This window comes from Macaca nemestrina, chromosome 14, assembly GCF_043159975.1.
Source record: "Macaca nemestrina isolate mMacNem1 chromosome 14, mMacNem.hap1, whole genome shotgun sequence".
Classification (NCBI taxonomy): Eukaryota; Metazoa; Chordata; class Mammalia; order Primates; family Cercopithecidae; genus Macaca; species Macaca nemestrina.
The window spans coordinates 52113876-52129901 of NC_092138.1; the positions used below are offsets into that span (position 1 = coordinate 52113876).

General features: G+C 36.7%; 1 long non-coding RNA gene across 1 annotated transcript in view; it reads left to right on the forward strand.

The window, feature by feature from the left end:
- LOC139358311 (uncharacterized) overlaps positions 1 to 13935 on the forward strand; it is a 72610-nt gene extending 58675 nt beyond the window's left edge. The window contains exons 2-3 of the long non-coding RNA XR_011613068.1: positions 12759 to 12878; positions 13741 to 13935. This is a non-coding gene — a long non-coding RNA (uncharacterized lncRNA). The remainder of the gene's footprint in view (positions 1 to 12758; positions 12879 to 13740) is intronic.
- The last annotated feature ends 2091 nt before the right edge of the window (positions 13936 to 16026 follow it).

The window sequence follows — 16026 nt, forward strand, 5'->3', positions numbered from 1 at the left end:
AATAACTTCAGAGTTCAAAGACAAGGCTTTTGAATTAACCAAATTCATCAAAGACAAACAATAAAGATTTTTAAAAAATGAACAAAGCCTCCAAGAAGTTTGTGACTATGTTAAATGTCCAAACCTAAGACTAATTGGTTTTCCAGAGGAAGAAGAGGAATCTAAAAGTTTGGAAAATATGTTTGAGGGAATAATTGAGGAAAACTTCCCCGGTCTTGCTAGAGATCTAGACATCCCAATACAGGCAGCTCAAAGAACACCTGGGAAATTCATTAGACATTGAAAGAAGAGTTGGTACCAATTCTGTTGACACTATTCCACAGGATAGAGAAAGACAGAATCCTCCTTAAATCATTCTATGAAACCAGTATCCCCCTAATATCCAAACCAAGGAAGGACATAACAAAAAGAGAAAACTACAGACCAATATCCCTGATGAATATAGATGCAAAAATCCTCAGCAAAATACTAGCGAACTGAATCCAACAGCATATCAAAAAGATAATCCACCATGATCAAGTGGGGTTCACACTAGGGATGCAGGGATGGTTTAACACATACATAAGTCAACACATGTGATACACCACATCAACAGAATTAAAAACAAAAATCACATGATCATCTCAATAGATGCAGAAAAAGCATTTGACAAAATCCTGCATTCCTTTATGATTAAAACCCTCAGCAAAATCGGCATAGAAGGGAAATACCTTAAGGTAACAGAAGCCATCAATGACAAATCCACAGCCAACATTATACTGAACGGGGAAAAGTTGGAAGCAGTCCCCCCGAGAACTGGAAAAAAACAAAGGTGCCCACTTTCACCACTTCTATTCAATATATTACTGAAAGTCCTGGCCAGAGCACTCAGACAAGAGAAAGACATAAAGGGCATCCAAATTGGTAAGAGGAAGTCAAACTGTCGCTGTTTGCTAATGATGTGATCGTATACCTAGAAAACCCTAAAGATGCATTCAAAAAGCCCTAGAACTGATAAATGAATTCAGCAAAGTTTCAAGATACAAAATTAATGTACACAAATCAGTACCTTTGCTATACACCAACAGTGACCAAGCTGAGAATCAAATTAAGAACTCAACCCGTTTCACAATAACTGCAAAACAAACAAATAAAAAAATGTAGGAATATACTTAACCAAGGATGTGAAAGACCGCTACAAGAAAAACTATAAAACACTGCTGAAAAAATCATAGATGACACAAACAAGTGGAAACATATTCCATGCTCATGGATGTGTAGAATCAATATTGTGAAAGTGACTACACTGCCAAAAGCAATCTACAAATTCAATGCCATTCTCATCAAAATACCATTATCATTCTTCACAGAACTAGAAAAAAGTATCCTAAAATTCATATGGAACCAAAAAAGGGCCCACATTGCTATGCCAAGACTAAGCAAAAAGAAGAAATCTGGAGACATCACGTTACCCAACTTCAAAGTATACTACAAAGCCACAGTAACCAAAACAACGTGATACTAGTATAAAGATAGGCACATAGACCAATGAAATGGAATGAAGAATGTAGAAATAAAGCCAAATACTTACATTCAACTGATCTTTGACAAAGGAAACAAAAGTTAAAAGTAGGGAAAGGACACCCTGTTCAACAAATGGTGCTGGATAATTTGCAAGTCACATGTGGAAGAATGAAACTGGATTCCCATCTCTCACCTTATACAAAAATCAACTCAAGATGGTTCAAAGACTTAAATCTAAAACCTGAAACCATAAAAATGTTAGAAGACAACATTAGAAAAACCTTTCTAGACATTGGGTTAGGCAATGACTTTATGACCAAGAACCCAAAAGTAAATGCAACAAGAACAAAGATAAATAGATGGAAGTTAATTAAAAGCATCTGCACAGCAAAAGAAACAGTCAGCAGCATTAACTGAGAACCCACAGTGGGAGAAAATCTTCAAAATCTATACATCTGACAAATGACTAATATCCAGAATCTACAAAGAACTCAAACAAATTGGCAAGAAAAAAACAAACAATCCCATCAAAAGGTGCACTAAGAACATGAATAGACAATTCTCAAAAGAAGCTACACAAATGACCAACAAGCATGGGGAAAAATGCTCAACATCACCAATTATCAAATCAAAACCATGATGTGATATCACCTTACTCCTGCAATAATGGCCATAATAAAAAAAAGTAGATTTTGTCATGGATGTGGGGGGAAAGGGAACACTTTTATACTGTTGGTGGGAATGTAAACTAGTACAACTTCTATGGAAAAGAGTGTGGAGATTCCTTAAATAACTTAAAAGTCGGTCGGGCTTGGTGGCTTACGCCTGTAATCTCAGCACTTTGGGAGGCCGAGGTGGGCAGATCATGAGGTCAGGAGATCGAGACCATCCTGGCTAACATGATGAAACTCCGTCTCTACTAAAAATACAAAAAATTAGCTGGGCGTGGTGGCAGGTGCCTGTAGTCCCATCTACTCAGGAGGCTGAGGCAGGAGAATGGCATGAACCCGGGAAGGCGGAAATTGCAGTGAGCCGAGATCGTGCCCCTGCTCTCCAGCCTGGATGACAGAGCGAGACTCTGTCTCAAAAACAAACAAACAAAACTAAAAGTAGATGTACCGTTTAATTCAGCAATCTCACTCCTATCTACCCAGAGGAAAAGAAGTCATTATACGAAAAAGGTATTTGCACATGTATGTTTATACCAGTAAAATTTGAAATTGCAAAAATACAGAACCAGACCAAATGCCCATCAGTCAATGAGTGGATAAAGAAAATGTGGTGTGTGTGTGTGTGTGTGTGTGTATATATATATATATATATATATATATATATATATATATATATATATGTGTGTGTGTATATATATACACACACCATGGAATACTACTCAGCCATAAAATGGAATGAAATAATGGCATTCACAGCAACCTGGATGTAATAAAAGACTATTATTCTAAGTGAAATAACTCATGAATGGAAAACCAAACATTGTATGTTCTCGTTCATAAGTGGGGGCTAAGCTGTGAAGATGCAAAGGCATAAGAATGATAGATTATATATAAAATTATATATATTTATATTATATATTTATTTATAAACAATTACATATCATATATAAAAAATATATATGACATATATATAATCTATCCTGTATATCATATATCCTATCCATGTGTATTTCCTTACCATAGGGAAATACTAAAGAAGATCAGCTCATTGGGTATCCAGAAATAGAAACGGCTTGATCTTTGCGAGGTACTAAGGCAAGAGCTGTCTTTAAAGAATTAGACCAATATAAGCAGGAGTCCCTGGGACAATTGGGAAGTTGTTTTCACAGCTTTGTTTACTTACCAACTGACCAAACATGAAAGATAAAACCCAATATGTGCCAAGGGCTCCCCTTTTTACACTCCCTTTGACATATTCCACATTTCTAAATTATTCATTTGAGAACACTTTGCACTTTTTATTAAACACTTGATCGGGCTGGATTTCTCAGTAGTAGGAGACTTAATTTGCCAGTGAAGTATGGCTTCAGGTTGACCATCTGGAAAAATAAACTCCTCAACAGCCATGTAATTTGTCTTTTGTCTGGTTTCAGGCAGTGGATTTTTGGAGATTAGTATTGAGCAAACAGCAAGCAGGCGCTTTCCTGCCTCCTTGAAGCCCTCTTTCCTTCTCTTAGGGTATCTTGCTAAGTTACAAGTTAACAAATGGTTCTTACTCCTGTAATGCCGTTGTCAACACTTTGTATATATGAACCTAATTTTTAATAAAACAAAACAGCTTTCCTTTTCTACTCAGGGAGGCAATGCCATATGGACCAAAGCCTGAGGTCAGAAAAAGCGTATTGCCTGGAAGGCAGGCGGATGCACCAGCTGTGCTTTTGCACCAGAGGGTGAGGGGGTGGAAGGAGGAGACCTTTCTGGCTCAGCTCATAATGCTTTCCTCCCCCACCTCCTCAACCCACCAAGTTACTAGCCTGGTTGTTTGAGAAATGTCACAGGAGACAATTCCCATGTTTTCCTAAATCTAATTGTAAGTTTTCCTCAAAGTCTAAATACCAGGTTTCCTTTGTTACATCTCAGCATGTAAGAAATACAGCTTGACAAGCCAACATCAAAACCCCATGTGCTCAGATAAACACCACAGTTCCTGATAATTTGCATTTGTTACGGGTCCAAGTATAGCTGTGGAATCATTCTGCCCTTTCTTTGATAAGAAAGCAACTAGAGGGCCATTCTAGTTGTGATTAAAACATGGGCAAAGGGGTCATATAGACCTAGGTTCCTGGCCTGGTTCTTCTACTTATTAGCTAAGTTGTCTTGGCTGAATTACCTTACCGTAAGTCTCATTTTTTTACATTTGTATGATGAAGATAATATAGCTAATAATCATGCATTCATTTCTAAAGGTTTATGATAATTACATGAGATTATGTAGGCATGGAAAAGTGCTAACATAAGTCAGTTAGCATTGGCAAAAGTACTCAATTAATTTTAAAAATAAAATTAAGCAGGCCAAATTTACATTTTTTAGGTTTATACCACATACTACCATACTCTGTACTAGGTTTTTAATCTGATAATTACACCTACTTCTTAAAGTTGTTCTGTGCCAGGAACTAGGCCAAGGACTTCATAGTTACTAATTCTATGATATAAGAATTATTGAAACTCAGAGAGGTTAACTAGTATTCCCAAATTCACTTGTGGAGCCAGGATTAAACCTGGATGTTCAGACTTTGCTTTTAGCAAATTGGTAAACTCCTGACTATAGGAAAAAATATAAAACTGCACTCAATTGCATTACTATTTCAACAGTGATAGAGCAATTTCCCACTATTTCTTACAGTCTTCATAGAACAAGAGCCACAGATAATTTAACAAATGCCATTCCTTTTTTTCACTTAATTTGTGTGCTGAGCATCTTTATCCAAGTCTAATTCCAAAGAAACCAGTTTCCTTCAGCTATTCCACCAAAGAGATTTGCTGTCAAAGTCAAAAGCTGTTCTGTTCTACAATTCTGTATTCGAACCACAAACTAGTGGCTTAAATGCAGAAATTTATTGCCTTAGAGTTCCAAGCTACAAATCTGAAATCAAGGTGTTAGCAGGGCTGGCTCTTTCTGAGGGCTTCAAGGGAAGGATCTGTTCCACACCAATCTCTTCGGCTTGTAGATGTCCATCTCCTCCGGGTGTCTCTTCACATTGTTTTCCATTTTGCATATCCCTGTGTCCAAATTTTCTGTTTTTATAAGAACACTAGTCATATTGGATATGGAACACACTCTAATTATCATACTTTAACCTGATTACCTCTGTAAAAATGCTATCCTCCAAATAAAGTAACATCCTAAGCTACTAGCACTTCATATGAATTTGTTGGGGACACAATTCAATTTATAACAGACTTATTAGTGGGACTATGCCTCGTTTTTTGAAAAGTTTAATGTATGAGTTGAACTAGACTGAAGAACACAATAAGTCTCAATATTTAACCTAAAGGCCATTTCTTTATTGCTTTCACTCTCTTACTTCTTTGTCATCTTCCATCCCACCAAACCCACCAAACTTTAGTTCTTTCTATGCAAATTATCTTTGCTTGGCACTTTCCCTTTCCTCTTCTAACTCCTTAGAGAAGGCCCTTGTTATACTGTAGTGGAAAGTGTTGCTTGCTTACACTAAAGCTGTTCTCCCCAAAAGGTTCTTCCTTGTTTTGACAATTTGCTTCCAAAATGCCAGATGACGCCTTCCCTATTTCATAGTCTTTTTTTTTTTTTAATATCTAGAAATGAGATTTCTCCATGTTAGAACTGTTGACATTTTGGGCCAGATAATTCTTTGTTGTGGAAAACTGCCCTGTGCATTTTAGTATGTTTTAGCAGCATCCTTAGCCTCTATGTACCTACATGCCAGTAGCACTCCTTTAGTTGTGAAGAAAGTGTCTCCAGACATGCTAAGTGTTCCTGGGGGGTGGGGATGGCAGAATCACTGCTGTTTGATAGTCGATGAGCTATAGAGTTAGAGTATGGCCACATGACATGGTCTAGGAGACTAGAAGGGATGTTAACTGAAAGGTTTCTGGAAAAAGCATACATCTTTACTGAAAAGAACCTTATGAGAGGTAAGTTCTCTTTTTATTTTTTCTAGAAGAGATTGTGTCTGCCTAGAACTACCACAGCCATTTTGCCATCCTGAGGGGGAGACAGCTATCATACCAAGGATGGCAGACTGTGAAAATAGAAATATTTGTGTCCTTGATGGCATTGTCAAACAACCGAACTAACCCAGAAACTGTCCTATATCTAGACTTCTTATTATGGGAGATGATAAATGCTGTTATTAAGCCAAATTTAATTTGAATATTCTACTGGTTGCAGCCAAGAGCGTTCTAAATGACACATGTCTTAAGAGGGTGGATGCAACAGGTTGCTGTTTAAATTTATCTACATGTTTAAGTTAAAACTGTATTTTAGCCATTTCTACACAAAGATTCAGCAAGAGGTACTATTTGTATGTATTTTCCAGAATTGGTGATGGATTTCTGCTTAGCTATCCAAAATTTCTTGCTTTACCCTTTAAACAAGAGCAAACATGGTCTTGATGGTGAGCCTCAGGAGGATTATAGTCTGCCTGGTACACTCAGCAAAGTTTAACTGCCATAAATAAAAACAAACCCCTGGAACTTAGTATTATTGTGTGATATATTAATCACCGGAGGTACTCCAATTATAGACAAATCAAACTACTAAAGTGTGACTTTAACTCATTACCTTCATTTTGTAACATCTCTGCAGCATTCAACACTGTTATCATTTCCTCCCTCAGAATCTCATCCCTGAATTTCATAATCTTGTATTATTTGGGGTGTTTTCTTACATTTCTCATCATTCTTTTCTGCCTCCTTTGTTGTCTTCCCTTCATCCTTTGGAATAAAGGGATTTAGGAGAAAGATGATGTGTTTTGGAGTCAGTCGTATATTATAAACTATTGTTTAATAACCTATAAAATAACCTATATTATTATATTAAAGTGCATATAATGGTCTCAATTTTGCTCCAGTCTGTAAAATGGGGAAAATCATATCAGTGTACACGTGTTTTTATGGAAAGAAAGGGTTAATATATAGTAGATTGTTGGCACTCAAGAAATATTTTTCTTTCTAACATTTTCATAACTTTGGATAGTCCCCAAGTCTGTATTTTCAGCCTTCATTTTCCATAAATGTTGCTCAATAAAAATTAATAGCATCTTAAAGCTTCAGCTTCACGTTGGTATGGGTGTCAAAGATGTCCTGTCAGTCTCTCTTTGATGTCTTCTCAATGCTCTACAAGACATCTCTATTAGATTATCTAATCATCTATGTCAAAATAAACATTGCTAAACAAACTTACACTTATACCTAGAGACACTTTCTTTTCTAATTCCATAATTTAAAAAAATGAAATTACTTGCACAGCCACATAAACTTGTGAAATGTTAAGTACGTGTAGCACCTTAAGCAATGCCACTCTGGTGAACCTGAGTCTGTATTTCACCCTTTGTTGTGGCTGATTCAGCTCTCTGAGCCCATTTTACATATATAAGTGTAGCTATGAGGCAGAGAAATAATATATATCAAGTGAATGACACACCTACTAGGGCTTTAATAATACCAAAGAGCACTGCTTTACTGTTAACAGTAAAGGTTAACAGTTTTATATAGAATAGTTTTATTTATCATCTAAAAGCCGATATAATTAAGTTATATGTAAAAAACATCAAGGCAGGGAGGTAAATGGAGAGAGAATAAGAAACATTAATATTAAATATATGTGAAAGAATATGTGCTAGTTATTCATTATATACTTATCATGTGCCAGGAACAATCTAAACCTTCAAGCGTAGTATATTGAAGCCTGTGTGGGCTACTGGAAACAGTACCACAGTGGCAGAACACACCGAGCTGTGACACTTAATAATGATGCAACCTCAGATATATCACTTAGCCTTTATAAATCTTAGCACATTCTTCAGAAAAATTGGATAACATCACTTACTTCACTTTGTATGTTCATGATGAAAACACTGAAAGGACAAAGCATTTTGCATGAGCAAGAGAGACTCACTTTTAGCTAAATGATATCCTGGGATTCGGAGATTTCCCCAAACTATGTTGTGACAGAAAGCCCAAACACTGGTTATTGCCCATCGCATCAATAAGATGGTCATCATTGCATATATTAGGGCTATCCATATTAGCCCAGATGGGAGAATCTTAAAATACCAATGGAATAGTAGAAAACACTCTTAACAAAATGTTTAACACTAGGTCTAGGGGTTTGGGGTAGTGTACGAATATTCGAGATAATTCACAAATTTTCTGGGAAAATCTTAAGTCACCTAAAAGCTGACTATTTCTTAACAAAGGGAGCACAGTTCAACTGGAGCGCCACCCCACATGCCCCCGACCTTTGTTATCACTCACTGACATTAGCGCTAATTTGGGTGATGGAAAGCCTGATATTTCCTGCTGTAGCACTTGTCTAGAATTTTGGTGTCATTTGATACTTCCAGTCTAATAAGCTCCACTTAAGTGGGAGAACTCTTGTCCTATGAATTTTATGTCAACTCTTTTACGTTTAGTCCAGGAATTAGAATGATTGGAGAACTACTTACCCAGTTTGAAGTTGGATGTTGCCTAGGAAGTGAGGTCACCATCCGGAGCTGCGAGTTTCAGCCTAACTACGGATTCTCCACAAACAATATCTATTAACATGTACAGGGCTTCAAAAATTTTTAAGTTTTTATGGACCACTCCCATACGGTGCTAGGAAGAACCTCAGAAGACCACATCTTTTGTTTGAACAAACAGGACAATGACATGGTGTTTTTGCTGCCACAACCTGCATTGCATTTGGAGTGAATCTTTAGAGGATTTGCCAGAAGAAAAACTTCATCCTGAGGTGCAAAAAAGAGTTTCTGGAGGGAGTGAGATTTGTTTGAACCTGTATGCTGATTGATTTCTCAAATGGCATTGAAGGTGGAGGCGTTGGTGGACAGCAGGGAGTGGGCGAAGAAAAAGACTGCCTTTCTTGTGCATGCAAAAGCCTGTCACTTAGGGGCATGTGCCTAATTATTTCTGTTTCACGCATGGGTGCCCTGTTTGCTAAAGGTGTTGTGAAAAGTTGCCAAGAGATAAATTCAACTGTTTATGAGAATCATTATGAGGCTCAGTGTTTATTTCCCTGGCACCCTCCAAGAACTACAACTTCGAGCTGAACAGCTGTTTTCTGGTGCTTGTAAATAGGACTATTTAAATGTCTTAAGCACATTGTTTAAAAAATGCACACAAAACAGGATGCCTTTCTAGCATTGGGAAAACTATAAGAAGAAGGAAAGGAAACTTTATCATTTGACTATTGCTAGCATTTATTGTGTGACTGGGATAGTGTTACATTCTCTCAGTGCTGGTTATAAAGATTATAATTAAGTGGGCTGTCTCTGTAGACCAACTCAGAAGTGCTTCTCCTTCTCAGGTTTCAGCTAGTGCCTTACTTAAATAGGAGCTGGAAAAGCAAAATAAGAAGACCTTTGAAGCCAAACAATGTCTGGTCTGTTTTGGCTAACTGCGTTGTAATATAACTGACATTATAGCAGGTAGCAGGATAATTCATGTCAGAAACAGTACAATTCCATGTTTTATTTATAACAAGGAACAAAATGTGCATTGCCATAATTCTGTGCAACCACTTCCTCACTGACTAGAGAAAGTGATGACTTGGTCAATTGTTGACCTGAAAGTAGTATCAAAATGGCTATTGTGCAGCACCAGTTTATCAAAGGAATATTTTAAAAGCTGAGCCTTTAAATTCAAAAGGACAAGCTCAGAAGTTCCTCTTTTCCTTTACTAAGCTCCTAGTAGTCTGTCTCATGGCTTCTAAAATGACATCCAGCTTGGTTCTCCAACATGTGTGCAAATGGAAGCCAAAGCTTCATCAGGGTAGGGGTAGGGAAATTATGGCTCACCTACTAAGCATGCATCTGTATTTAGCTGAGAAGCTAAATACAGCTTTAGCTTCAGACGAAGAAAGACGAAGAAAGACGTTTCAGATGAAGAAAGAATGACATCCAACAATCCTTTCTCTTATACTAAAAAATGTGGCAACATGCTCAACCAGTCTTTTTTCTTTCCTTTCCTTATCTTCCCAACTGATCAGAGAGGCACAGAAATACTCCTCTCTAAAGAAAATGGGAGATCAATGGCTTCTCACCTAAACACAGATGCATACTTAGTAGGTGAGCCATAATTTCCCTACACCTACCCTGATGATTATTAACTTTGTCTTCCATTTGCACACATGTTGGAGAACCAAGCTGGATGTCATTTTCGAAGCCATGAGACAGAGGGTTTTAAGGAAGATTTAAATGACTGGTGGTCAGGAATGGAGCTTTCTCCTTAGGTTGAAAAGTTGACTACTAAAGTCTTCAACTCTAATTATCTTCATCCATGAAAGTATGAATTGGTACATATGAATGCTGTTAGAGTTGAGGGCATATGAAAAAAAGAGTGGCAGAAATTATTACTTAGGTTATGGTATCCAAATCAATACAAAGTTAGCTTGGATCCTTCACCCAATTAGGGGTGGGCAAGCGGGGAGGGGAGAACCATGGAGAAATACAACTGGAGCAATCTCAAGAACAAACGATGTAAGAAAATCATTAAAGTCTCTCTATAGTGCTGAAGAATTTTATGACGATAAAAATGCAATAATTGTGACTATCTGAAATTATTACAACTTCCCCAGATAAACCTAAACTTCATCTTAGACTAGACTGGCTCAGAATCTCCTGCAGCATAGCTCTGGTCTCAGGGCTGAAACCATGATCAAGTCATTCCAGAGAGCAAAATAGTGTACTTTCCCAAGGACAAAGAATGTGTTCCCTGCCTACTTAGAAGGATGTTCTTTCAACATGTCTACCTTCCTGGTGGGAACCAGTTTCAGAAGTCTGTAATCTCATCAAAGGAAGCCAAGTGGCAGAGACGTTCTCCACAGGGGAAGCTAATCAGCAAGGCTTCCTTTCTTTCTTCCAGGCCCTTTTCATTTGTTTTCCTGGGGGCTAGCTTCCAACCTATTGAAATTTCCCTTGATCCCTCTCAACCTTCAATTAGATTTGAGGAAATGGCAGTTTCCCTTGGTTTCTTTCTTTTAAACTCATCCTTTTGAATCAAAGAGTTTAGCTAGGTCTTAGCACAATGCATCGTCAGTCTGACATTTGGCATTTTGCAGTCTTGGACATGGTTTGAAATGAGTCTGGCTGCAGAGGCCTCCAAAACGATTACCTTCATTAAGAAAATCTTCCTTCAGGTCCTGCAGAACAGTTTGGACACAAGGTAATCTGATGCCCTCAGGATGTATCAAGAATCTTCAAGAGTGACAGCCATATAAAGTTGGTTATATCCCAGCTAAATGAGTCAAAGCTGAAACCCTCCATCTCATAAGGAAAGGGCACCGTGGCAAACCTCAGGAGTTTAAGCAAGATTTTTTAGTGAGGTAACTGAGTCAGTAAACTTTTAGTCCCAAATTCACAGGGAAGTTCTAACAATGCTTTTTCTCACACTAAAAACATGTGGCAATCCTGACTTCTGTTTTCGTTCTTTCTTTTTCTGAAACATGGCCTTGCTCTGTCACCCAGGCTGGAATGCAGTGGTGTGATCATGGCTCACTGCAGCCTTGACCTCCCAAGCTCATGTGATCCTCCTTCTTCAGCGTCCCGAGTAGCTGGGACCATAGGCACATGACACCATGCCCAGCTAATTGCCTTTAAACTAAAGGCAATTGTGTCAGCCTATAAATTCAGACAGTTATACAATCTTAATCAGTTAAAACCAGAAGTAAATGTAGAGGTCTTCTAGTATAGTCTCATTTTATAGATGTGGGAACTGAAGGTAAAGGAGGTCTCTGATAAGAAAGCAGGCCATATCCTACATTTTGACATCCTCTCTAATGCAGTCTTGAACGATATATTTGTTTAATACTGCAAATATGTCTGATTATTTATCACAATTGTAAGCTCTGGAAGGCAAGGATTGTGATTTCTGTGTCTGTATTTTGCATGGTGGTTTATACATACAAGGTTGTTCTAACTAAGTACTGCCCGTTAGAACTTTCTATGATGGAGTAAATATTTTACATTCTAAGCTGTCTATGATGTTAATAACTAGCCAAATACAACTGTTGAGCATTTGAAATGTGGCTAGTGCAACCGAGGAGTTGGATTTTTAAAGTTGTTTCATTTTATTTACCTTATCTTACTTAACTACCTTTAAATTATTTAAATAGCCATATATTGCTGGTGATTAGTAAATTGAATGGTGCAGCTCTCATTCTTTTCTTGATTCACATTAAATTGATAAAAATTTGAGTACATTTGTTAATTTTTTAAATATTTTTTGACTTAGTATAATAGAGGTCAACAGATGAAAGGGGCAAAGTCTCATCACCTTAATAATGAGAGCACTGGTTCAAGGTCACATGGTTAATTAGGGACAAAACTGGTGCCAAGGCCCAGGCCTGGCTATAGTTAAGTTATATTTTTATTTGTCATAATGCTTCAGGGAAAGTGGGAGGATGAATCAGATAGTAAGTAGAAAGGTAAACAAACAAAAAGTATATATACATATGTTTATGTACATACACACATATATATTCTCATTTCTACCATTCACATTCTTTCTCTCTGTCCCTCCATATATATATGAGAATTGTAGAAATTGTACAGAAGAAAGAAGAAAAGAAACATGGAATCATCCTAAACGCCTATCAGTGGTAGACTGGATAAAGAAATTGTGGTACCTATACAACATGGAATATTATGCAACCATAAAAAGGTGAGATCATGTCCTTTGCAGCTGGGGGACATTATCCTAAGCAAACAAATCCAGAAACAGAAAACCAATTACTACACGTTCTCACTTACAAGTGAAAGCTAAACTATGTGAATATATGGACACAAATAAGAAAACAGCAGACACCAGGGCCGACTTGAGGGTGGCAGGTGAGAGAGGTGTGAGAATCAGGAGAAAAACCTGTCAGGTGTTATGGTTATTACCTGGGTTATGAAATAATCTGTATACCAAACTCCTCTGATATGCAGTTTACCTAAATAAACCCCTGTACATGTACTTCTGAAACTAAAATATAATAATAAACCTGCACATGTGACCCTGAAACTAAAATAAATAAACCTGTACATGTACCCCTGAAACTAAAAGTAAAAAAAAAAAAAAAAACTTTAAAAGAGAAAGAAATCCATGCAAAAATAGAGAAGTTTGTCAATACCAGAGAATGAAGATGAAGAAGGGAAAACAAACAAACAAACACAAAAACAAAAAAGAAAAAAACTTCTACTTTCATTCATGAGCCTGTGTGTAAATGAAGAATTCCCTTTTAGAGGCAAAACAATTTACTGTAATAAATCAGAGACTATTGCATAGGTGTAGTCAGGATTACACAATGAAGAGAGCTTTGTAGTTACTGAACCATGACAAAGTCTTCATACTAATGAATTACATTCCTCAAAAACCTTTGTCAAATCAGTCAAAGAACTCTCTCCGAATGAGCATGGAATGTTAACATCTGGTTCACCAAATAGAGATAACAGTTTCATCCGACCCAAAGCCTTAGTTAGTCAAGCCTTTATCCCTCCCTGTTGTCTGCTGATCCCACTTTATCCTTCCTTTTGCTCTGCAGCTGCTCAGTGAAGGAGACACTTCGTTGAAGAGTATTGAATTCAGTGATGTGTAAGAGACCCGGGAGATAGACTGCCATGGGAGTGAATGGTTTGGAAGACTAAAAAGGGCTCCAGATGCTCCTTTTCCATACAGCGTCCTGATAATCTTAACAGCTTCAACAGCCTCCCAAGAGAAATAATTCCTGTAGAGTCTATAGCAGATCATTAAATAAGAGAAACAAATAGTTTTCAAGAGCTCAATGGTGTTCAAAACAGGATGCTACATTGTGTGTTTGTTTCATGGTATTTTGTGTTTCATAGAAAGAGGGAAAAACTAAACTAAAATCTGTAATATCATTATTGATAATACACATTTTGTCTTTTTGAATATTTTTCCATTTTGTCTGGTAAGTAAAATGACACTGGGGTTTTCTCAAAGTGTGTGGATATTTATTTTCTTATTAATTTAATGGATTTTTCAGTTAAATCATAGGCACAGCAAGCTTTTCTTTTCCACATTAAATGCTATTTTATCTGTTGACATGGCACCATTCTCAAAGTCATAGGCACAGGTGAGGATTTATTCGTTTAGGATTGTAAGGTTAGGGGTCAATTATCATTCTCTTCCAAATCTCAGCATCTCTCTGTCTTCCTCCTACTCACCTTCTTCTTCTGCGTTCTCCTATCTCGTATGAATACTACCACCCATGCTGACAACTGCATTCGATGTCTGTGAGGTATTCTGGCTGTGTCCTACCATTAGATGATTGCTTCATCAAGCGGGTTCTCTTTCCACAGTGTTTCCTATGTCCCTCTCCTTTCTCTTTCACTGCTACCCTCAACCAGACTGTTGTTAGTTTTTTCTTTCCTGTTACTGGTACAAGTCTTAATTCTGAAGATCAGGACTAATTGTATTATTCTATAGCTCACAGACTTTCCGTGGTGTGAGGTAACTATAAGGAAGGAAAGGAGAAAAGGAAGGACAGGAAAAGAAGGTGAACAAAAAGGAGAAGAGTGGGAGAAGAAGGAAGAGCTGGAGTGGAAGAGAATAGAAGGCTAAGAAATTTTACTATATACAACAATTGAACATAAAATACTGATGGCATTCAAATCAATGCATAAATTATATTTCATGTAATAACTGTGAATACAATGTTGGAAAATATTTAAGTTGAATTTTTACTTTCCAACAAATATCAAAATAACTTCCAGATTAATTTGAATGTTAAATGTAAAAAAAGTTCTTAAAAATACCTGAGAAATGTCTGAAATAATTATGTAATATTAAAATGAAAAAGGTTTAAGTAAAAATAATAAAGGAAAGGAATAAAGGATAATGTAAAAGATTAAACATAACATAAATATGAAAAATAAGATCACAAAACCTGTGATCAAAATTCAAAAGCAAAGAGCCATCTAGGAAAAAATATTTCCAAGGTAAATGGTATACAAAGTGAGAGTGTCGTTAAAATATAAAAATCTCTTACAAATCAGCAGAGAAAGGAACAGTCCAACAGAAAACTTGGCACAGATTATGGAAAAGGAATTCGTAAAGAATGACCCATAACATGAAAAGAAACTCACAGATCTATTGCATTTTTGTCTCTATGTGTTCTTCACTGTTTTTCTGCTTACAATAGATCCTCCTTTCAACGTTATATTGTGTCTTACACACTTGCTACAGGCTGCAGAGTGCAAGGAAACAAGTAGCACGTTGTCCCTGCCCTCAGGAGTTTACAATCTAGGAAGGAGGAAAAAGACTACCATTGAATGGACTCTAATATTGAAGCATACAGTTAAATAAATGCTAAGTGAATTAAAATATTAAAGGCAAAACAAAATATAAACTAGAAAAAATATAACGTTGAAAGGAGGATCTATTATAAGCAGAAAAAACTGCAGAATGGGTGTCAGTGGCTTCAAATAAAATCCTGGTGATGATAATGGAGCACTCTTTTAAGAACCGTTGCACCACCAATGTTTTTGATGACTCATAAAATAACATTATGTGCAAAAACATGGATGATGATGATGATTTTGAGTTGAAAGCATACAGAAAAGTTAGATTCAATGTTAGAAAGGTTCTCTTTAGGAATACCATAACCAATTTAGTTTATTTATATACACAGGAATAATATACAGTAAAATTATTTGCATAAATATGTCTAAAAGAACTTTTCAATAAGAATAAAATAAAGATTCTAAATGATTAGAAAAAAAAAAGAGAGAGATAATCAGGGAAGTTTTGAGAGAGGAGCTATCTTTTGAGTTTAGCCTGGTAAGTCTAAAGTATTTGCAAGATTCTG